Genomic DNA, 24522 nt, shown 5'->3' on the forward strand with positions numbered 1-24522 from the left:
ACTGACCTAGTTTAAATATCTAGGTTTTGACTTTAAGCCCAGCTCTGTGTAACTCCATTGACTTCATTGGTCTTTCAGATTTGAGCAGAATTGGGTTCTGTTTGCTCTCCTTGACATTAAATAATCAAGCATAGGTTAACTAGACGTAAAAATATATCTGATTAAAAAGTTGTTTGCAGTCCAGGATAATATGTATAAAATACTATCTTCTCAGGCATTTATACACTTCAACACAGGTACATCACTTTGTTCTTGTTTTTGAATTAGACTCTTAAGGCAGAAACCTATTTCATTTGACATGCCCAAATGCACTTACCCAGCCACATGCTTGCCATTTTTTGGCACTTACAGCTTGTTATCCTATGATATGCACAATGTGGACATAAAAATGTCTGTGTGGCTACTAAGACATACCCAGTAGGCTGCCCCCTGGCTGAGTTAGGTCTGAGCCTTAACCATCAGGTTATTGGGATAAAAATATGGGAGTGTCCTCCTCCAGCATCTACCACACACATGGGTTTTTGCCAGCCTAATTGTTGTGACTTATACTCACCTAGCATATGCATGCACTTGCCGACCCACAGCTTACATGTGCACACTGCACACAGAATAGGATCACAAACTGTGTGTAAGAGCCAACAAAGCTAGTTATGCAACTGCTTTAATTTCAGTTTGGATGCAAATAGTGAAATAGGATTCTGCCTCTCCTGCATCTCACTCCATTCTTCAATTTCCTCATTAATCTTATCAAAATGGCACTTAGAAGACAAACAGAAGAACTTCCACATTATCATATTTTTCAAGAACCAAGAGTAGCAGCAGTTTTGTTTATTTTTTTAGACTTTGCAGTTATGCATGTTTTAACAGATACAAAGTCAACCACATTGAACTCTTTTGTTTCTTTTCTGGAAACTTCTAGGAGGGGAAAATATTTTTATTGCAATCTGAGAACTGATTTCAGTTCTAAGGTTTCATTCAAAGAAGTAAAAGTGACTCTAATTTTCTTGAGATAAATATAATTCAAGTCGTGTAGGATTTTTTTAAACTAGATTTACATCTGGAATGCTAATCACTCTTACACCATTTTCATTATTTTTTCTAATGCAATCATTCCTTAGCTGGTGTTTTCATTAACATTGTACTGAATCAAGCTATTGTGCCTAAAAACATGAAATTCAATTGATTTTCTCCTAATTTTCTCTTTATCTTCAGTAACATTATTATGAAAATTGTCAACTGAAAACCTAAAAAACAAAATTCTGAGGTCAAAGCCACACAGCATGAGCAATAGTGTCTTGAACTTCCTTTATCAATGCCAAGCTGAAGAGACCATCTTTACAGGTAAGAGTATCCTTCACATTCTTAGTTCATCTAATCCTTGGCCTCTCTGAAAAATTGTTGACAAAAGTACCAATTTGTGATATATCTGTAGTAGCTCTGATACAAATTTCCCCCTTTCTCCCCAACCCTGTACTTTGGAACTAGATCACTAACATACTGAAAACCTATCATGTTATGACTGTTTTTTCTCATTCCTGATGCAAGCTAGATACACACTGCGATCTAAAGCCATAAAGCTTTGTATTCAATGTACAAATATTCTCAGCCATTGCTTCTCCTTGTTGCTCATTCAAAGTTCTCTGATTTTATTTTTTGTTGTTTTTCTGTGAGCATAAATTAAATCAGTTAACCAAATAGGACCAAACTCAAATTATAGTATTAACTCCCATTGGTAAAATGGAGTTGCATCAGGCAAAAATGTCACCTATTCATTAGGGCTGCGCGAAGCTTCGGACCACGATTCAGATTCAGAAAAGATTTGGACAATTTGGAGGCTGAATCTGCAAGTCTGAATTGGATCAGTAGCTGCTTTTGGCTTTCCGAATAGATTTGGAAAAGATTTGGCAATTCAGAGAGCTGTCTGTATGGGGAAACCGAAACTTAGAAGAGGGAGGGGGAGGTGGGGGAGCCAGGGTGGGAAAGACTGACATGTCTAGGTGGCCAGTGAACATGACTTTTCTGTCTGACTGCCTTTCCAGTTAGTGCCTGGGGGAGGGACATAGAAACAGCATAAAAGCTTCTGTGTGCAGACTTGCTGTGCCTTTTGTGAGATGTTTCTGTCTGAGCAACAGCGTCAGAAAAGTACTGTGCTGCCTGGCTTGCTTCATAATCAGTCAGTTGCAACTTACCTGCTCCTTTTTGTTCTTAGAAAGGGTTGGATAGAACTTAGCTTAGCTTGGTTTAGCTTAGAATCTATTTACTTAATACGATCCAATTCATTTCTTTCAATTTATATTTGCTCTCTTTTTTTGTTTGTTTGGGGGTTTTTTGTTGCAAACTTTGAAAAAAGAAAGCTCAGTGTTTTCCCTGCCAGTGTGATCCATCACTGTGCAGGAAGGCACACAGATTGTCCGCACACACACACACACTTATACACAAATAGAAGAAAAAAAATCAGATATTCACAGGAGAAGAAGAGAGTCAGATTATATATAGTAGTTATTAGTTTATTATTAGTAGTATACATAGAGACTAAAGGCAACACAGAAATCAGATTCAGATTGAGACTAACACAAAACTCAGGGTCTTAGAAGAAGGAGATATATAATTTTAGGCACACATTACAACACAGAAGAAAAACAAGAAGTACTGTAGTAGTCACACAGTCACATTAATAGAACATCACAGAAGATGCCATATACACTTATTAATAATCAAAGCAGAGTCCAGTGCATGCATGCAACACAGAGGAAATAACACAGAGGGAATAAAACACACAACAGAGTCACACTTCAGTTTCATAATTCATAGTAAATAAATACATCATAGCAAAAAAGACAGACAGACAGCACACTTTTTTTTACGTAGTTCTTAGCACTTATTACTGAATCAATCAAACAATCAAAGAAGAGTCCAGTGCATGCACGCAACACAGGGAATAAAACACACAACACAAAAGGAGTCACACACACACACACACACACACACACACACACACACACACACACACACACACACACACACCTGTTGCAGTACAGGAAATATTAATATGAAGTGTGCTGGAAAGGCAGGTGCCAGGTCTTCTGGCAGGGGACGGAGAGGGGATAGGAGGAGAGTTACAGCTGCAAGTCCCCCCCAAACATAGAAGTATTTTTGTTGCCCTGTGGGGTCACACCAACTCTCAGGATCTCAATATTGTGCTGTTAGACAGGAGGGTGTGACACAATTGCACATATACAAACACACAAATCAATCGAGTGTGCACACACACGCGCGTGCACACACTACCAACTCAGGCACATACACATCCAAACCAGACTAGGCATATGCATACACCTATCACCAATTCAAGCACATACGCACACCAAAAATTAGACAACAATCAGTTGTCAATACCCACACACGGATCACTAATTCATATATCACGCACATGATGACATATATATTCACCAGTTCACACGCATACCATCCACCTACACATACACACAGGTAAGTTCCTAACTTGAATGGTATGCTATATATGTGTGTGTTTGGGGTACTTGGGAGAGAAAGTGTAAGGAGTGAAAGTTGCCAGAACCAGGATTAGAACTGGTAGACTAGAGAGAAGTTGGCTGAGGAACTGAGGCTTGGGGTTACTTAAGGTCAAGTGGCCCCAGGGTTACTTGAAGTCACTGGTGCAAGGAGAAAAGCCCAGTGGCAAGGAGGAGACAGCCAGGAAAGAGAGAGAGGTAGACTGCTTGGAGGTTGGGGCTGGAAACTGAGGCAGAAACTGAGGTAGACAGCTGAGAGATTGGGGGGCAGAAAAGTGGTGGCAAGGAGGAAACAGTCAGGAAACAGACAAAAACAAACTTGGGGTTTCAAAATAACAGGTTTATTAAACAGACAACACACTACACCGCCCCATTTAGTTATTGATACACACACACACACACACACACACACACTAAAGCACTCACAGTGGCAGCAGGAGAAAGAGATTCAGTGGAAGTTGGAGTCCAGGTAGGGAAGAGAAACAGAGTCCAAGTCCTTGGTTGATTAGGGGGTGGGGGTGATAGCTACCTATCAAGGCTGGAAAGGGGTCCTTGTCCAGTAAGTGTTGTCCAGAGGGAGGTCACTGGCAGGGGCTCTGGGTAGATAGGTGGTGTGGCATGGTGCTGGTCCAGATGGAGAGGGCATCCCAAAGAGTCCATCTTCACTACCCCTTTTTATGGGGCAGACTAACTCTGATCTCCTATGGGGAGGGCCTGTCCAGGCAATGTCAGTCCTGTTCCAAAGGGTTCCAGGTGCTCTTCTGAGCATGTGCAGCTTGGCACAATGGTGGGTTGCCTCATCTTTTGTTTCTTGAATGCTGAGGGTGGTTCCAATGGCTGGGTCATTGATCGAGGTATTGGTGTTGATGATGCAGTCATTTAGAGGGAGCTATTTTTAGACCTACTGCCATTGTCGCTTAAGTACCCTCATTCATTCCCATTCATTCAGGAACCAAGTTACATAGGAAGGGTAGGTATGAGTCATAGGTTACAACATACATACACAACAGGGCATGGGGAAAAGATGAAGACTTGACAAACAAAATGGAAATTTGACATGAATTATGTTAACTTACATTTGTAGGCCTAAATCATATAATACCAGTAAAACAGTAATATAGAACACTAAAAATCAATATAATCATAATAATTGTACAATATGAAGAAGGAGAAAAAACAAATACGACTTGCTACCAAAATAAAATGCTGAAACTTATCCTATGTCTTCGCTCACTTATACTTTTCTATAGGGAATAGAGAGGGAGAGAAAAAGTCATAAATGTTTGGGGAGGGGGAGGGAATGAATTTTAAAATTAAAAAAAGAAAAGAAAAACTTGGGGTTTTGCTACATTCTTTTCCCAAGCAGCCATGATGCTTCTGCTGCCAGTGGAAGCAAGGAGGTGAGAGCAGTGTCTGCATCTGATGTCCCTGCACCTGCACCACCTCCCCTCAATCCAGAAATAAGCACCAGCAGCAAAATCTCTGTCTCTTCCACCCCAATGTCATCTCTTAGCATGAGCCTCCCACTGCCAGAGGAGGAGCTGGAGCTGGAGCTGGAACCAGGGGTGCTGAGCGCCTTGGCTCAAGCAATTCTGGGGACCGAGGGGGAATCAGAGTTTGTGCTCCACACCCCTCAAAGTTCCCTTACACCCAGGTCTCCTCCAGAAAGCAGCACCTTGGAGGAAGCTGAGGTTGTGTAGGCAAGTGGCTCTCCCGAAGCAGCTCCTTCTGCTGTTGTGCCTCAGCCTACTGAGGAGTGGGATAAGGCAGCATCCTCATCCTCAACCTAGAAGCGGGTGAGTAGTGTAGTGTGGGAGCATTTTGAGCTGGCAGATGATCCCAGGTTTGCTATCTGCCAGCACTGCCAAAGGCACATCAACTGGGGCAAGGATGTGAAACACTTTTCCACCACAGCGATTGTAACAGGCATCGCTTCCGAGCCAAGTTGTGGCCCACTCACCTGTTCCTGCGGCAACCACCCGCCTTCTCACCTGCCACGTCTTGATGTTAATTAATTAATTAGCGGGAGGCTGCCGATTATAATGCCCCAATGCCGGGGGGGGGGGCGCTCTGCGGCTCCAACCTCCCCTAATACCGCAGCCCAAGCCTCACAGATGTAATTGCTGTCATCTCCCTATGCCCACACTTGGGCTCAATCGCCCCTCTCTGGGGCCGGGGTCTATGCCCCTATAAACTGCGCCCTCACTGGCGTCTGGCTGTGCCCCGCTTGGGCTTACAAAATGGCCCCCGTCCTGGGAGCTCACCCCGCCCACACTGGGGCTTCAGAAATGCCCCTCCCTAGGGCTGGGTCTATACACCCCGTATGCTGCGCCCTCCTGGGTGCCGGGGTCCCCGCACTCTGCTGCAGGTCCCTATAAGTAGGTTGCGCCCTCACTGGTGCCGGGGTCCTCACTTTATCGTGAGCTCCCCTATGAGGCCTCCTCCAACCCCTAATAGCCTCGCCCACACTGGGCTACTCAATAACGTACAATGGCGCTCCCCCTCTTTGGGGCTCACTGCGCCCCCACGGGGCTTCTCAATGAAATCGCCCCTCTTCCTGGGGCCGGGGTCTATGTTCCCCCACACGCAATCCGCGGTCTAGGTCCCCGTCTGCAACCTACGGGTTGTGCCCGCGACCCACTGGCCACGCAGGGCACCCCACACTCTCTGGGGTCCCCGTGATTGAGGCCTCCTCCAACCCCTACAGCCTCACCCAAGCCTCCGGGTGTAATAATACAAACACGAAGCAAAACCACAGGCCCCTAGGCTGTAACACAAATGCAAGCTCAAGCTGTCTGGCTATAACTCAAACCCGAAGCCCTATGGCCATAACAACCTTGCTCCCTATGACCATGGTACTTGCTGCTAGGCTCCTTTCCACATGCTCACTCCCAGAGCTCTGCCTCTCCGGCTGCCAGCAGGGAACTGCCAGCCTGGCCTCAGCCCTGAGCTTTATAAGGGCCAGGCCCTGCCTCCTACAGGCAGCTGGTTCCCCTTGGTTGCTCCGGCAACCCGTAGCTGCGCTCATTACCTGAGCAAACCTCAGCTGGGCTCGTTATGTCAGGCCAGGGCGCACTCACTCGCTCCCTGGCAGTTTCTCCACTCTAGGAGCAGGGGCACCGAGGTGCCCTGCGACACTTCCCCCCCCAAGATCGAACTCACCAAGGGAGATCTTCATTCTTGTCACATTCAGTTTGACTTGGCGGCTCTTCTTGGCCTTTCTTCTGGCACCCGGCGTCTTTCTTATGAGTGGCGGAGGTTTTAAGGCGCCTCCTGCTCGCCTTTTCCCCAGGGCGCACCGTGTGGGATTTCTCGGGAGTTACCCCGCTGCGGGCAGTCCCCCCACACTAGCCATCCCTGGTAGGGTGCTAACTAGGCCTATCCTTCAGGTAGGAGTCCATTTCTTGGCCCCTGATTATTCACAAAAAGGGTCGACCCCCCTTTTTTTTTCCTTGGTCGCGGTTTTCTTGTTCTTCTTGGCCCTCCTTCCTCCTCATACTGCCTCGAGAGGAAATCCGCACTTACATTCTGATTGCCCGGGTGATGTTTTATTTCAAAATAATAGGGTTGCAAACTCAGGGCCCATCGCATCAACCTGGCGTTGTCCGTTTTCATGTTCTGTAACCAGTGGAGGGGCGCGTGGTCTGTAAGCAGCGTGAATTGTCTTCCCAGCAAGTAGTAGCGGAATGTCTCCACGGCCCACTTGATAGCCAAACATTCTTTCTCTATCGTGGCATACCTCCGCTCCGGGGGATGCAATCTCCTACTTATATAGGCTATGGGGTGCTCTTCCTCCCCTTCCACCTGGATCAATACCGCTCCAATCGCCGCTTCAGATGCATCAGTCTGTACCAAAAAGGGTCTATTAAAATCGGGGGTATATAACAGAGGTTGCAGGCATAACGCTTCTTTCACTGTTTGGAAGGCTCTCTCCGCCTCTGGCGTCCATCTTACCTTGGCTGGTGCCTTCGCTTTAGTCATCTCTGTCAACGGCACCACTAGATCTGCAAAGTGGGGTACGAAACTTCTATAATAATTGGCTAGCCCCAGGAAGGCCCTCACTTGTTTTTTAGATTGGGGCGCTTGATACCTTTGTAAAGCCGCCACTTTGTTTAATAGTGGTCTCACTTTCCCACTTCCTACTAGGAAGCCCAGATACTGTGTTTCTTCCTTTCCTATGGTACATTTTGTCGGGTTGGCTGTCAGCCCGACCCGTCTTAGGTCACGTATCACTGTCCTGAGTGCTTGGAGGTGGTCTGCCCACTCTTCCGTATAGATGATAATATCATCTATATATGCTGCAGCATAATCCCTATCTGGGGCCAAAACCCTGTCCATCAACCGTTTAAAGGTGGCTGCAGCTCCATGGAGTCCAAACGGCATGCGTTGGAACTGGAAGAGCCCCCATGGTGTTGCGAAGGCTGTCTTCTCTTGGTCCTCCAGGGCCAGTGGCACCTGCCAATAGCCCTTTGTCAGGTCTAGAGTGGAGATATAGCGGGCCTGCCTGATGTTCTCTACCAGTTCGTCTACTCTCGGCATGGGGTAGGCGTCAAACTTCGCCACCGCATTTACTTTCCGGAAATCTACGCATAGCCGAATCTTCCCGTCCGGTTTGGGTACTACGACAATGGGGCTCCGCCAGTCACTGTGGGACCTGCATATGACGCCCTTCTCCAACATCATTTCAATCTCGGCTTTTATCTGACTCTGTAGCCCCTGGGGAATCCGTCTCCAGCTCTCCCTGATCACCTGGCCTGGAGGAGTTTCTATTCGGTGTACCACACCCCGAGCTTCCCCGGGCACTTCCTGGAACACGTCTGCGAACTCCCTGATTAGCTCGGCAGCCTGTTCCCTCTGGTCCTTTGATAATCTCGACGCGAGCTCTACGTCGCCTGGTCCGCTCTCCTCTGTCAAGGAGGGTCCTAGATCTAGCTCCTCGGGCTGAGCAGCTAAATACATACACTCCTGCTCTTCCCACTTCTTCAGCAGGTTGACATGATATATCTGCTTCTTCTTTTGTCTATCGGCCTGATATACCTCGTAGTCCACGGACCCCACTCTGCGTGTGACTTCATAGGGTCCCTGCCATCGGGCGAGCAACTTACTCTCTCTATCCGGTAACAGAACTAATACGCGGTCTCCTTCCTCAAACCTCCTTTCCCGGGCGCCTCGGTTATAGTACCCCGCCTGACGTTGCTGGGCCTTTCTGAGATTGCCCACGACTTCACTGCGAGCAGCCTCCAATCGCTCTCGCAGTTGTACCACGTATTGTATCAAGTTCTGATCTTTGTTCTGCTGGTCCTCCCAACCTTCTTTGATCAAATCAAGTATCCCCCGGGGCTGTCGGCCATACAACAGTTCAAAGGGTGAAAACCCTGTCGAGGCTTGTGGGGCCTCCCTTACTGCGAACAGCAAAGGGGGTATCATTTTGTCCCAGTCTTGTGGTCTCTCGGTCATGAACTTCTTTAGCATCTGCTTCAACGTCTGATTAAACTGTTCCACCAACCCGTCTGTTTGGGGGTGATAGACCGTCGTCTTCAGATGCTTAATCCCCAGGGCTTTACTCACGCCTTCAAAAATGTGGGAAGTAAAATTCGTCCCCTGGTCCGTTAACAACTCTTTGGGGAGTCCTACCCACGAAAATATTTTCAATAGTTCGCTTGCCACCTTGGGAGCGGATATTGTCCGCATCGGCACTGCCTCTGGGTACCTGGTCGCATAATCCAGTATCACTAAAATATACTGGTTCCCAGTACTACTTCGGAGAAGTGGCCCCACAATGTCCACAGCTATCCGTTCGAACGGAACCTCCATCAAAGGCATGGGGATTAAAGGGGCCTTTGGGGGGCGCCTCGGGTCGGCTTTCTGACACACCGGACAAGAGGCGCAATATCTCGCCACTTCTCTCAGCAGTCCGGGCCAAAAAAATCTTGCCCTAATGCGTGCTTCAGTTTTGTCCCGGCCCAAATGTCCCCCCATAGGTAGTTCATGGGCCACCTTCATAACGGCCCGTCGATATCGCCGCGGTACCAGGAGTTGCATGACCTCTTCCTTTCCAGGCTTGCCTCACTCAATGCGATAAAGAAGACCGTTCCGTACCTCGAACCTCGGTGATACCCTCATCAGTTCGGGCCGTAGCACCTCGTCGTCTCGTCGCGCTAGGTGTTCATGCAACGCATGGCGAAAATCTGCCTCGCGACTCTGCTCCAGCTGGAAGTGCTCATCCTCCCACAGAGCAGTGACATCCACCTCTCATTCAGCTGCTTCTTCAGGGTGTCCCGTCTCCACAGCGAACCCCTCAACCGTCTTCTGTGACCTTGGCCTAACTATCTCCCCTAACAAGTCAGGCCAGTCGCAACCCAGTACCACTGGGTAGGGTAACTGCTCCACAATCCCTACTAGCATCTGCCGGTCTCTATTACCTACCCGAAGCTTGACCCTTATCCTGTCGATCTTACAGGAGTCCCCGCAATAGCATTGCACCTGTACACAATCGACTATCTCCCTTCCTCCTGCCAGTAACACCTTGCTCTGCACCAGGGTCTGCAATGAGCCTGAATCTAGCATAGCCCGGACCGTTCTGCCCTCTATTGTTACTTTCGCTGTAACCGCAGGTGGCTCATCTCCCTCCTCAGGGTCACACTTGGCTACGTAGCCACACATCCCTACCGGGATCGGTGGTCGGGTGGGGTTGCTTTCCATCATTTCTACTAACAGAGCCTGTTGCCTAGCGATTTCCCGCAGGCCTTGGATTGCTTGCTGAAGCGACACCACAACCTGTGGTGGAAACTCTGGGTCTAGGCCGGGCCTCTGTTCCTCTCTCTCTCTCTTTCCGGGCCCAAGGATTCTTTCCCTGATACGGCTAAACCAGTGTCCAATGCTGCGCACTGCCGTACGAAACCTTCCCGGCCAATGCACCATTGTAACAGGCATCGCTTCCGAGCCAAGTTGTGGCCCGCTCACCTGTTCCTGCGGCAACCACCCGCCTTCTCTCCTGCCACGTCTTGATGTTAATTAATTAATTAGCAGGAGGCTGCCCAGTATAATGCCCCGATGCCGGGGGGGTGCTCTGCGGCTCCAACCTCCCCTAATACCGCAGCCCAAGCCTCGCAGATGTAATTGCTGTCATCTCCCTATGCCCACACTTGGGCTCAATCGCCCCTCTCTGGGGCCGGGGTCTATGCCCCTATAAACTGTGCCCTCACTGGCGTCTGGCTGTGCCCCGCTTGGGCTTACAAAATGGTCCCTGTCCTGGGAGCTTGCCCCACCCACACTGGGGCTTCAGAAATGCCCCTCCCTAGGGCTGGGTCTATACACCCCGTATGCTGCACCCTCCTGGGCGCCAGGGTCCCCGCACTCTGCTGCAGGTCCCTATAAGTAGGTTGCGCCTTCACTGGTGCCGGGGTCCTCACTTTATCGTGAGCCCCCCTATGAGGCCTCCTCCAACCCCTAATAGCCTCGCCCACACTGGGCTACTCAATAATGTACAATGGCGCTCCCCCTCTTTGGGGCTCACTGCGCCCCCACGGGGCTTCTCAATGAAATCACCCCTCTTCCTGGGGCCGGGGTCTATGTTCCCCCACACGCAATCTGGGGTCTAGGTCCCCGTCCGCAACCTACGGGTTGTGCCCGCGACCCACTGGCCGCGCAGGGCACCCCACACTCTCTGGGGTCCCCGTGATTGAGGCCTCCTCCAACCCCTACAGCCTCACCCAAGCCTCCGGGTGTAATAATACAAACACGAAGCAAAACCACAGGCCCCTAGGCTGTAACACAAATGCAAGCTCAAGCCGTCTGGCTATAACTCAAACCCGAAGCCCTATGGCCATAACAACCTTGCTCCCTATGACCATGGTACTTGCTGCTAGGCTCCTTTCCACATGCTCACTCCCAGAGCTCTGCCTCTCCGGCTGCCAGCAGGGAACTGCCAGCCTGGCCTCAGCCCTGAGCTTTATAAGGGTCAGGCCCTGCCTCCTACAGGCAGCTGGTTCCCCTTGGTTGCTCCGGCAACCCGCAGCTGCGCTCATTACCTGAGCAAACCTCAGCTGGGCTCGTTATGTCAGGCCAGGGTGCACTCACTCGCTCCCTGGCAGTTTCTCCACTCTAGGAGCAGGGGCACCGAGGTGCTCTGCGACAGCGATGCTGCTGCATCTGAGGAGGCAGCACCCCCTTGCCCTTCTGGCTGCTCAGCCTGGCATCAGTGTGAGCATGCCAAAAGGGAAGTCCCCTGCTTGCTCCAAAGCCCCTTTACCCCCAAAGCGTAGGCAGGCCACCCTGGACCAGTGGGGGAAAGGTGGAGAGAAAGTGGGGTGCGTTCCCAAATCGAGTGAGATCACCCAGAGCATTGGAGAGATGCTTGCTCTGGATTTCCAGCCTTTCTCCCTAGTTGAGCAGCCAGGGTTCAGGCAGCTCATAGTGCTTCTGGCCCCATCTTACAAAATGTCCACATACAGCACCTTTAGCAGGATGGTGGTGCCCTCACTGTATGAGGCATGCAGGGAGTACTTGAGGGAGGAGCTGCACAAGGCAGGGCCACAGGTAGCCTTGCACTTCACCTCCAACATCTGGAGCAGCCGGGGTGGCGATCACACCTACCTCTCCCTCACAGGACATGGTGTGATCAGTCAGGCCATCAGTGGGCTCTCCTCTAAGCCAAGGTGCTGGATGAGCCCCACATGGCAAGGGAGATCATGGGGGCCATGAATCGCATGGTGGAGGGGTAGCTCATCGGGCTAAGCTCACCCGCGGGTTCATGGTCACCGACAACGGGGTCAATATGGTGAAGAGCTGATCATCCCACAGCACAAAATCATGAAGGTTGTGGAGACTCAATGGATCTCCACATACCTGATGCTTGAAAGGCTGGTGGTGCAACAGAAGGCCAACTTGAGAACCAAATGGAGAAGTTCCAGGGGATCAGTGTTCCTGGCTGGGGCAGGCCACTGTCACCAGACTTGCAGGCACTGGTGAGGCAGCTGAAGGAGGGCATCAGGAGATGGCTGGATCCCTTGCAATCCGGTACAGTCCACATGATGGTGGGCATGTGTGACCCAAGGGTGAAGGGGAGCATCTGCACTGGCAGCACCAAAACCCTCAATCACTGGATGCAGGTGCTGGTCAACAAAGTCAAGGAGGCCAAAGTGCAGAGGCGAGGGGATGTGGAAGAGGGGGATCCACTTTCCCATGCCAGCACTGGCACCAGCACCAGCCAGTCTCCTGCATGCCAACCACTGCCAATGTGGGCCATGGGCATGACTTCAATACCGGGGTACAAACGCACTAGACCCCAGCCTTGGGCAGGTAGCACTGAGGCTTCAGTGGCTACCTATCTCACTGAGGATGTGGAGCCACTGGACTATGACCCATTGGCCTACTGGGCAAGCTGCAGCAGCCCCATATATGCCAGGACCAACTATCCCCTGGTGAAAGGTGTGTAGGAGATGTCATAACCTCCTGCTAATGCACACACACACAGTCCTGGCTGGGGAGTGCCAGACCTGTCACATATTTGACAGGCCTGACCCTAGCTGGTTTCACGGCAGTTGTGAAGCTCCCGGTGTGTTCAGTTTAGCTGCCTGGGATGCCAGCTTTTGCATGGAAAAAACCTTTGTCAGGCTGAGGAAGTACCTGCAGTTGGTGTGTCTCCTAGTCCTGGATGGAAGGAATAGTAAAGAAGCCAGAGGCTGGCTTGGCACGCAATGCAGGCAAGAAAGCCAGTCAGTGAAAATGGAAATGGAGGCGGCAGGGGGTAAGGGGAAGGTTGGGGTGGGGATGGGGGGGAAAGGGGGATGTAGCAGTGCAGGTAAAAGTGCAGGGGTACCTGGGGAGTCAGATGTCCAGCAGGTTGCAGTGTGTCAGAATTCCACTGTCTAATCTATATTGAGTCCATGAGTTTGTGTACTTAGGAGGCTGATGAAGTGAAGTTCATAGGCCCGGGTGTGAAAAGTGGTTTGCATTGTAATTATTTCCCTCTCAGGATCAGGCCTGAGAGACTGGAAGCAGAGTGTTTTTTGGTGAGGAATGAGCCACCACAGGTAGTTGGGTATTGTTGTCTTTGATAGATTTTGGTGTGCAGTTTGTGGGTGTACTGGAGATAGTTGGCAGGTTTTGTGTTTTGAGCTGTAGGAAGTTGGCTTCAGTTCTGGTGATGAGGTTAGGTGCTTGTTTGAAAGTACAAACCACTTTTCGGAGCTGGGCCTATGAACTGTACTTCATTAGCCTCCTAGATAGTAGGTACAGAAACTCATGGACTCAATATACACAGTGGAGTTCTGGCACATTGTGACCTGCTGGACATCTGACACCCCAAACACCTCTGCACTTTTACCTGAGCTGCTACATCCCCCTTCCCTGCCCCCAACCCCCAACCTGTCCCTAACCCTCTGATGCCCCCATTTCCATTTTGACTGACTGGCTTTCTTGCCTGCATTGCATGCCAGGCCAGCCTCTGGCTTTTTTACTATTCCTTCCATCCAGGACCAGCAGACACACCAACTGCAGGTACTTCCTCAGCCTGACAAAGGGTTTTCAACCCGAAAGCTTCCTAAGATATATATTTTTAAGTATTCCCTTTTTTTTCATAATAAACATATAGACATAAAAACACAAGATAAGCCATCACACACCATGAGTAATATCATATATCCAACACAACACAACATTTTTACTTCTTGCTGTCAATTCCTTTTTAAAAAGAAAGTCTCTGTGACCGTTCCATTTGGGTACTTTTGATGCTGCTGTTGATGCTACTGGTGTTGAGTCAGCTAAGTTATTTTGACCTGCCATCGTTTACAGTGGTGGACCAAACTGAGGCTGTAGGGGAGAAGACCCCACTGGGGCACACTGCCACGTTGTGCAGAGGCCCCAGCACCAGTGAGGGTGCACCTGAACACAACTACAGACACAGACACAGACACTGAGAGCACACCTTAACAGACATGCTAGAGAATAATCACTGTTGTCATGAAAAGTGTTGGACCAGAATGAGGCTGTAGAGGAGGCAGAGACCTCACTCGGGCACACTACTATGTTGCGTAGAGGCCCCTGTGCCAGTGAGAGCATAGTTTAACACACAACACAGTGTCACCCACCCATGTCACAAGTTTTACCTCTTAGTGGCCAGAGGTGCAGGGCCCCAGAAGCCAGACTCCCCTTGCACCTATCTCTTTGACAGCTGGCAGGCTTTGTGGGTGCAGCAGAGCCTAGCCAGCCTGCAGTAGCTTTTTTCACCCCCCTGAACCCTAAGAGAGACATAGCTGGCAGTCTTCATGGCCACAGTAGGGCCTAGCAGGCCTGCAGTAGTGTTTTTTACCCCCTTGTGCCCTAAGACAGATGGACACAGCTGGCAGGCTTCATGGCCACAGCATGGCCTAGGAGGCCTGCAGTATTTTTTTTCAACCCCCTGCATCCTAAGAGAGACACAGCTGGCGGGGTTTGTGGCCTGGCAGGGCCTAGCAGGCCTGCAGTAGTATTTTTTTACCCCCTTGTGCCCTAAGACAGACAGACACAGCTGGCAGGCTTTGTGGCTGCAGCAGGGCCTAGAAGGCCTGCAGCGGTTTTTTTCACCCCACTGTGTCCTAAGAGAGACATAGCTGGCATGCTTCATGTCCTGGCAGGGCCTAGCAGGCCTGCAGTAGTGTTTTGTCCTTGAACCTTCATCTGTTTCACTCCCCTCCCCAGCCTGGCTTTCTGATACACATTTGAAAACACAAAATAGATATCCTCATATTGTATAACCTTGAGCAAATCACATTTCAACATTAGAAACTTCATGGCAATGTCTGTCTTTGCATTTTCTAATTCATAAGGGTTTTTTTGGATTGATCCCAAGACAGTGGCTCAGGTTGATCCCAAGATAGCTGCTCAATCTGATGGTAATTTATTTCAGTTGTGGGATTTGCAGTGATAAAGACTTAAATGCTTTTTTAAAATCAGGCAAAGGAACATGATAGTAGAATAGCAGCAGCAGCAAGTGACTCTAGACAAAAACTAACCTAGAAACATGCATTCAGTTCCATTAATGTCCCTCTAATGGTCAAAAGTGCTAGTGTTTGGAGTGTGAGCAATACAGGAGAGAAAAATATAAATATGGAGGATGATAAAAGACTGAGGGGGTGAATGTAAGGAGAATGTGCAAAGTAATTTAGTGATAGGGAAAAAGTTTGAAAAAGCAGGCATTGTTTGCCAACCTTCTCACAGGGCACAGTCAGAAGTTACGTTTATCATGTGATCATCCCCTTGAAAGCACTCTATAACTATGCCCTGACAGAAGTGCATGACTGCAGAGTGCTTTAAAAGTCCCCAGTTACACAACCAATTAGCCCTCATTATATGAGGGTTCAGATGAAGGTGCTCCAAAGCAAAGCACCTTCATTAACTTCTGTCTCCTCAGAGAGCTAGACTGCCCCCAGTGCTATCTACACTATGGGAATAGACGGGGAGAAGGGAGGAGAAGGAGCTTGGTTTGGTGTTTGCCCAGCCCTCCTGCACTATAACAGGTTGGATGGATTGAAGCCCCCACAAGGTGAGGGGGATCCATTTGCCCCACCCCTAGGGCAAGCTAGGTAAACTCTAGCCTGAGCTCCCTCTCTCCCCCTCCCATCATGAAGACAGCACAGGGGGGAGTGGGGAGAGGAGGTGACAGGGTTAGGAGAGAGAAGTTGCAACCACTCAGGTCCTTGGCTAGATTGGCTTCAAAACAGAGCTCAATTCCCCATACTCCAGATCCACCTGTGAATGTCTGTTGGGTCAAGAGGGTCAGTATAACTCATGGAGCTTTCTCTGAAGTGCTATGAGTTAGACCAGGGAGCTGCACACTTGCTAGAGCCCACAATTTCCCTAAAACTGTGTAAAATCAGTTCTCTTCTATGTTATGACCAAATGCTAGGTAGTGTTGGAACAGGAGGATCTGGCAAGAAAGCTAAGAGTTTCTACAGGCTTCTGGGACCAAATGGCCACCCAAATAATCATGTTTGAAGCTACTTGGGAAAGGCTCAGTGAGAGAGTAAATGATCCAATGAGTTTGTGCCATATAGAGTGCAACATGCAGCCTTGTGCTTATTCACACAATGTGTTGTTCCTTAATATCAGAACATTTTTCAGCCCATATATGTTTAGCAAATACTGTAGATTGCCATTTAAGAATTCGGAGCAAATGGAACAGAATAAGCGCTGTGAATTCCTACCAATTCATGGTGTCCACACTCAACTTTGTTGTTTCTCACAAGTGATTGTAATCAAAAAGTATTTAATTGAATAAAATGAAGAAAGTTGTGATGATGGTCCTTTTAATAGGATATAACCGTAAGTGTAGTTCTTAAAAATTATTTGGTCCTTTCATAGTAGGAAATCCAAGAGAATAGTGTTTGAATGTGTTCTCCATGAATATGGAGTCTGTCTCTCCAAAAACATTTACTCTTTAAACTTTTTTAAAAGTTTGTTTACTCTTACTGTCCAAAGATTTTTATTAGAATGCAGATTTTTCCTAGTATACCCATTCTGTATTCATTTGGTATAAACTGTGTAGCTATGGCATTGTAAAATACACAAGGTAGCAATGGAACTAATAGTCCAGTTAGCATCTGTATGACTGTAGCTACGGCTCAGTTTTTGTTTGTGCCGTGTGAATTGCATCATTTTCAAGAATATATTCCAACACTGGAAAGTTTGGGCCAAGATTTCCAAAACTGGGGTTATGACTTCCAGAAACACTTAGCATGGGTTTAATTCGACTCCCATTTGTACTGGTAGAAGTTTTACCATTGACTTGAGTGACCTAACAGGTCCCATTTAGCATTTTTAGAATTTCTAACCTGGGTCTTTAAGGTTAAGACCCTAAGATGCTCTTTAAGATGCTAAGATGCTTTATGTGCAAAAGTGTAGAGCATCAGGAAACTCTTTCTGGTTCAGTGGGATTTGGATCAGGACCATATGGGTAATTTTAACTTTAGAAATAGTCAAGACTCTTTCAAGAGTACAAGTTTAGTGATGGACCATTAAAAATGCTGCATTCCAAACAGTACACTCACTATGGTTCTGCACAGCTTGATAGCACTGCAGTTGGCTTGCCTACCAGAGCAGCTGTTAAATGCTGTAGATTCCTTGATCTTAAGCTAATGGAGCTAGTTTGGCATTCATTGAAGCACTGTGTCTGTTGGGAGGTAAAACACTATAATACAAAGAAACTTGTGGTTACAGTAAGGAGATTATTACCAGAACACCTACTGATGAAAGAGTACAACTGGGACACTGACCACCTTCAGAAAGTTTTCCCAATTGTATTTTTAATAACATTGGCCCACAGAATGAGAATGCGTACTCTACTGAGTTGTAATAATTCTTAGGAATGCAGGGGCCCACAAACTAAGCATTGTAAAACTATTGTTTTCACATTTTTCCAATAAAATTTTATGACAGTGTAAATCTGTTTTTGTTTTATTTTTAATGATGGAAATGTGTTTATCATAAAAACAATTCTTTTGTCAAAATGTAGGACATAGGATAGTGCTGTAATTCATCCATTTCAGTACTACAGCTTTCATGACCCCTGTCAGAAAAACAAATTGCAATACATCATTTAAAATATTTTACTTACCAACCAAACGAATCATAAAATTCAAAGTGCACTGTGTTCTGCACTGGCACTGCTGTTAGTGGCAAGCCTAATCCAAAACATAAAAGGAGTTACATGGCAAAAGGGATGGTGATCCTCAAGCACCTGAAGTATTTATGACAAGAACCAAGCATGGAAAAACAGACTTGATTAATTGGCTATGGCCTAGTAGAACTGCTCAACCTCCATTTATCAAAAATTCCTCTTATCCAGAAAAGCAATGTACAATGATTTCTATTAATTAAGTTAAAAATTCTACCTCCATTTCAAAGTGAACTCTTTCGCCTATATCATGTTAGAATAATTGCTTTTAGATACAAGAACAACTTCTGTTTTGGTACATTGCTGTCAGGAAAACAGCATCCACTGCTGCTTTAGAACACAGTAAATGCATATGAAATCAGAAATATATAAAATATAGCTGTTTTAAGCAGCTATATTTTAATAACTTGCAGGTAACAAAATATTTTATACATGTACAAAATTATGTGATTTAGTACAACAAATAAGGAAAATAACCACAAAAACATTGCAAATTACTAAATAAAGAGAGCTTTTTGAGAACATTTAAGCTCATTTAATGTCATATGCACTATAAAAGTTATGGTATAACAAGTCAGCATTTTCCCACTCTTATTTTTTCTGCTTTGAGATATCATAATATTTTCTTGTGGTTAGAAAAGGGGGTAATTATGGACAAATGCTGAATTATTAATACAGACCACCATAAATGTAACAAAATATGATCAGGCATATCTGCATTAGTAGCATATTTTGATCTGTATCCCAAACTGTAACTTACGTCTGTGACTTTCCAGGTGGCGGAATGCAAATTTCAGCCCTGCCTCTTGGAAAAAGAAACAGTTATCCACCAGCTTACTTTAAGAATTATTAAATTGCAGGACCTGAGAAGAAGCGTGAATAGCTCTGACCTAATCTTGTAGGAAGCACTCAAAGCACTCTGAACAGGGAAAGTTTGAATGAAAGAAGCAAACTGAGCCTGAAAGCTTGCTAAGAACTTTTTTTCCAACTCCTCAGTTGGTCTAATAAAAGATATCACATATACTCAAAGAACCTTGCTTGCCTGTGTCTTTAGACCAAAGGACATAGGCTACAACCAAAAGCTCAGCAACTGAGATTCTCACACTTACAGGAGGATGTGCGCTACCTAAAAGAATGTGAGTTGGTTTCATTCTTTTACAGTAACTGAAGAGGAAAGCCTAATGAATGTAGCTTGTAGTGAAGTGTAGCATTAGATAAGACTAAATATTTAGTGCATCACTGTTAAAAAAAAAAAAAAAATCTCTCTTCTGCTGCTTTGTTTCAACTGTTGGTTAAAATGCTTTGTTTCAAAAAGATTGTGGGTCCCCTATCTCTGGTCAGGTTAGTGATGAAAGGAAGTGCAGATGTCTGAAGCCCAGTCTGTCCAGTAGGGTGTTAAGCGTTGGTACACGAAGGGCTAGATTTTTTTGGTACAAGACTGGAAATGTCATGAGATTCTATCTTGAAACAAGTTAAGGGAAAAAATCCAAATATAACTTGGATATATCCTGAGCACTATGATAGTTATTCACTGTAGTAGGAACTGTAGGCTCTAAGCAAGATGTCATGGAACTACTAAAAAAAAGACCTTCATTGTCCTTCCCTAGAATTCTTTTGCATGAGAAGTCAAACACTCACATCACAATTTGAGATAAAGATCAAAATATGTTATAAATAAAACTATTTGTGATAATGGCATAGCACATAAAAGTGTAAAACGTATTGGGCCAAAATCTCAGCTATTGTAAATCTTCATGGCTCCACTGACTTTCAGATAACTATTACAACTACACTAACTGGGGATCTTGTCTATTTTTTTTTTTTTCATTTTCTTCCTACCCTTCCAGAACTGGACTTTATATTAGACTGAGAGTATGAGTTCTTGTTTACTTCTTAGTGAGTGTTGTATTTGTGCTTTTAAGATATAAATGGGGAGTAGAAAAGGAGGTTATATACTGATCAGTGCTGGAAAGAGCAATTTTCCATCAGACAAGGTCAGTCACTTGGCAAGAGAGGCAGGCTTAAGAAATAAGATTTGGGGGGGCAAAATAATGGTAAACAAAAGTCCTGTCAATGCCAATGACTTCTGAATCTCCAGAGAAACCAGGACATTAATTCAAATAATTTAGAACAGAGGCAATTGACTACTGAGCAGTTTGGGGCTGGGTATCTCAGCACATAGAAGAATACTGGCTGAATTTAAGAGGAGATGCTGTCTAACCCAATAAGAAATGGAAGAAGACTGCATTAAGTGCCTGTGGCTACCCAAGGTTAGACCTTTGGTAAGGCAACATTTCATAATTTGTCCTGAATTTGGCCCTTGACTAAAGAGGCCAGTACTCCAGAATCTTAGCATTTGAAAAAAAATCTAGCCCTTGTGACTGAAAATAACTTTAGAAACATTAAAGGAACAATTTAATGGGTATACAAATCAGTAATTTTGTACCTAAATAGCCTGACTTCCAAAAGTGCTAAGAACCCATCATATTACCCATTAGTCGTTAGAAGCTGCCAGAGTTCAGTATCTATGAAAATTAGGCCATTTACTTGCAGTGAAAATATTGACTGGGGATGCCTAAAATTAAACAAGCTCTTATAAAACAAACAAATCAAAGAAAAAAATCTTGGCCAAATTATGTGACACATACATCAATATATAGAAAGCTTGAAAAACCCACAAGGCTGTTTAACTTTTTAAAAGCCAGTGATAGGCATAATGCACTGCACCTAGAAGACACCTAGGATGCACTGAAGTGGCTCAGAAAGAGGTCAGAGTATGATGCATCTTGGGACATGGAGATCAATCAAGAACTTTGGCTCATCCTGGAGAAGGAAGGCTTGAGGTACTGTAAGGAACAGCAGCCCCCAGAAGGCACATGGGTAATACTTCCAGATCCGATTATTGTTGTTATTTTCAAAATAAAATGTTTAGTTGCTTTTTAATGCAAAATTGAGGAAAACCATTTCATTCAAATTGTACATGAGAAAAAAAATCCATTTTGCATTCAGCTATTTCAGTAAGGAAAGCTAAAAACAATCAGACCAGTTTCAGTTTGGTGAACTCTAACAAAACAAAGGTCAAAAACAGAAGCAGGTGCTGGACTTGTCCTTCAGAGAAAAGAGTCCAGTGTGCAGAGGAAAAGAAGACCCTTCCAGCAGGGCTGGAGGGAGGCGGAGGCATCATGTTTATCAGACAATTGCTAGTCTGATGAGAATGAGAAAGGTGGAGATCCTTTCAGTGTTGAGGATAACACCCTGACTAAAACTGGATAATATCTGGTTCCTATATGCTGTCAGGAGTTTCAGAGAAAAAGAGAGTGCTTAGTTGAAAAATAGGCAGTTCAACCTTGTATAATAGTCTGAGACTTTCAGAAGTCTGTTAGAGTGACTAACTAAAATAGATAATTGGATGGAGGAGAAAAGTCAGGTGAGGAAAAGTAGATTTATGAGTCTTCTGGGTAAAAATAATAATTGGCTTTCTATGAAAGGGTTAGATATTTTATGGCTCTTTTTTTAAATGTTTCAACTAATGCAGGGGCAGGCAATTAGTTTGGGCGGAGGGCCGCTTACCAAGTTTAGGCAACCTGTTGAGATCCGCATTTTCTTCTCTGGTGCTAGGCAGGGGCTTCTGGTTTGGGGCGGGGGTGGGGAACTGGGCAGACCTTGCTGCTGAGTCCTGCCATTGGCTTCCCCTGGGTCCTACTGCCCCTGGCTCCTGTCATCTATGACAGGCAGCCAGGAGCAAATAAATACTAAATTTCTAAATGTTTTAGGGGCCCCGGGGGCCAGATAGAATGGCCTGGTGGGCTGGATCCAGCCCCCAGGCTGTATTTTGCCCACCCCTGAACTAGTGTGTCTAGCTCTGAAGGCCTAGTTGGAAATAAGCATGGCTGGACATCTATATTTGTTCTTTCAAGAATAACCAGGATCAACTTGAGATTTAGGCATGTTAAGGCATTCTTTGACCTGTTCTTCTCATTTCCCTCATATTACTTCCCAAACTTTTGAAAATGAAGACCTCTTTCAAAAAAACCCCAGTGTTTAGGGTCATTCATCTCATAGAAACTTATCAAATTTTAAGATCTATCCATCTGGTCCCTTTACACAAGGATGCACTTTGTGTATCTGCACAATGTTGTCTTCTTTCTGTCCTTACAAACTTTGAGAAGCAATGAAATACTGAAGTGTGTTGACATGTGCAATATTATTTGCATATGAGTTAGCATTATTGTAAAGGAATGGAGACGTTTACCCCACAAAGCAATGGTTTTCGGCTTTCTGCAAACAGAGATGCATCTCCATCAATTAAATTTGCTTCAGATTCTGAAATGCCTGTTTGCAGCTACAACAGTACCAGATTTTGTTTAAAAGAAAGCAGAGTCTGAAGAACAATTAAAGCATCTTTTCCTGCCTCCTTTTCCTCCTGCTACTCCTTCATCAGGCTTCCCCAAAGAAGCATACTCCACATTTTGGAAAACACCACCCTAAATTAGTCCACCCTTCTCATCTGTCTGTTCTTAGATTGAGGAACTATACCCAGGATGGTCTCTTCCGATTTATATAGAAAATACTCTGTACATAATGGTACTAATAGTTTAAGTTCTTTGGGACAATGACCATCTTTTGGTTCAGTTTGTTTGTGTTTATGAAATTTCTGGAAAGTTACCATAAGTGATGCCTTATCAATTGGAAGGCTAGAAGAACAAAAACCTGTGTTCTGGCTTAAGCAAACACCACCAGCACTGAAGCCATATTTATATGTCACCAGCTCTGTTGAACAGGACATGTCATAAGGATGCTTGACAACCTGCCAAACAGGTTGTATACTCCTAACTCACTGATGGTCTCTGGTCTAGAGGTGGGCAAAAGAAGAGATTCAAGGACACCTTGAAGGCCAATTTGAAGAAATGCAATATTATTATCAGTACATGGGAGATTCAAGTACTGAATTGTCATCAGTGGTGCCATGATGTACTTACTAGGGCTGTGCAAAGCTTTGGCCACTGATTCGATTCAGTGGACATTCAGCCCGATTCGGTGTCTGAATCTCCAAATCCAAATTGAATCAGGAGACCCTTTAATCTCTCCAAATCAAATTAGAACCCTCCAGATTGATTCGGAGAGATTCGGAAAGATGTGACAATTCAGACATAGACAAAGCTTTAAATGTTTTTTTCTACGTATCTCAAGGTACCAGGCAGCTTGTGAATGCTGAGATGCTGGAGCAGATGCAGCATCCCACAGGAGCAGGCGGGGGTCCCCAGCATGCTCAGCAGCAGACCCAGAAGTGGACCAGAAGCACTTCCAGTCCACTTCCAGGTCCACCAAGGAGCATGCTGCGGGGGGGGAGGGCTGCACTCCCCTGGCTCAGCAACTGGTGCCTTCAGATCTGTGGGGGGCACCCAGGTTCCCCTCATAGCTGATTGCTGAGCTGTGGCGGGTGCAGGGGGGCCCCCCCATGTGCTCGGTGGCAGACCCAGACATGGACTGGAAATACTGGACTGGGCCCCCCATGCTTCTATGAGATGTTCCATCTGCCCCACCATCACAGCATTCATGAGCCATACCTGGTACCTCAAGGTATATAGAAAAAACATTTAAAGCTGTGTCTATGGCTGTGGAGCCTGCGCCTCACTCCGCCTGGCCTATTGGGGTCTTGCCCCTCCCCTCAACTCACCTGCCATGACTTGGATGTACTCAATTACCTTCAGAGGGGTCTCCAGCGGAGATCTTTATCCTGGGTGGGGCCTCCCGATAGACGGTGTTACTCATGGTTATCGGACGCGGTGATCCTCGGGGCTCCGCCTCCCCTACACCCCATCCACACGCCAGCCGCTGGGTGATGTCTTCCAGATGTTGCCAGGCCCAGTATGATGGCCTCTGACCGGTTCCCCGGTTCCCGGTCATCCTCCCTCCTGCTGAGAGGGGTTTCTCCTTTCTCCTCCCTTATAGATAATACTCCTCCGAACCAGGGGAAGCTGGTGGGTGCTTCCCCTGGTTCCAGCCCCCTCCTGGGTCCTCCGCTGTCTCCCTTTTCCTCCCGCCCGCAGGGCGCTCCCCTGCCTCCTGTGTGTCTGCCACTTCAGGACGCAGAGAGAGTGCCTCGGCGTGCACTCTCTGACTGCCTCTCACTTGGCTGCTGGCGAAAGGCTTCCAGCTCTTGCCTACACTGCCTGCTTGAGACCCGCAGGCGGGGTCCTCGACGCTCCGTGCGAGAGCCTGCAGCACGGGCAGCACACCCGTACTCTCTCTCTCTGGCTCCCCTTCCTTCCCTGTCCTGCCGGCGTTTTTAAATCTTCCAGCAGCGGCCGCTCCGGCCGCTGGGATTGGCTCAGCTGT

The 24522-nt window shown here is 46.7% G+C and overlaps 1 long non-coding RNA gene across 1 annotated transcript in view; it reads left to right on the forward strand.

Annotated features, from left to right (window-relative positions):
* The window catches only part of LOC109280374 (uncharacterized), a 119577-nt gene that overhangs the window by 60814 nt on the left and 34241 nt on the right, over nt 1–24522 (forward strand). The window contains exon 2 of the long non-coding RNA XR_002086675.2: nt 1213–1341. This is a non-coding gene — a long non-coding RNA (uncharacterized LOC109280374). The remainder of the gene's footprint in view (nt 1–1212; nt 1342–24522) is intronic.

Source organism: Alligator mississippiensis, chromosome 1, assembly GCF_030867095.1.
Source record: "Alligator mississippiensis isolate rAllMis1 chromosome 1, rAllMis1, whole genome shotgun sequence".
Taxonomy (NCBI): Eukaryota; Metazoa; Chordata; order Crocodylia; family Alligatoridae; genus Alligator; species Alligator mississippiensis.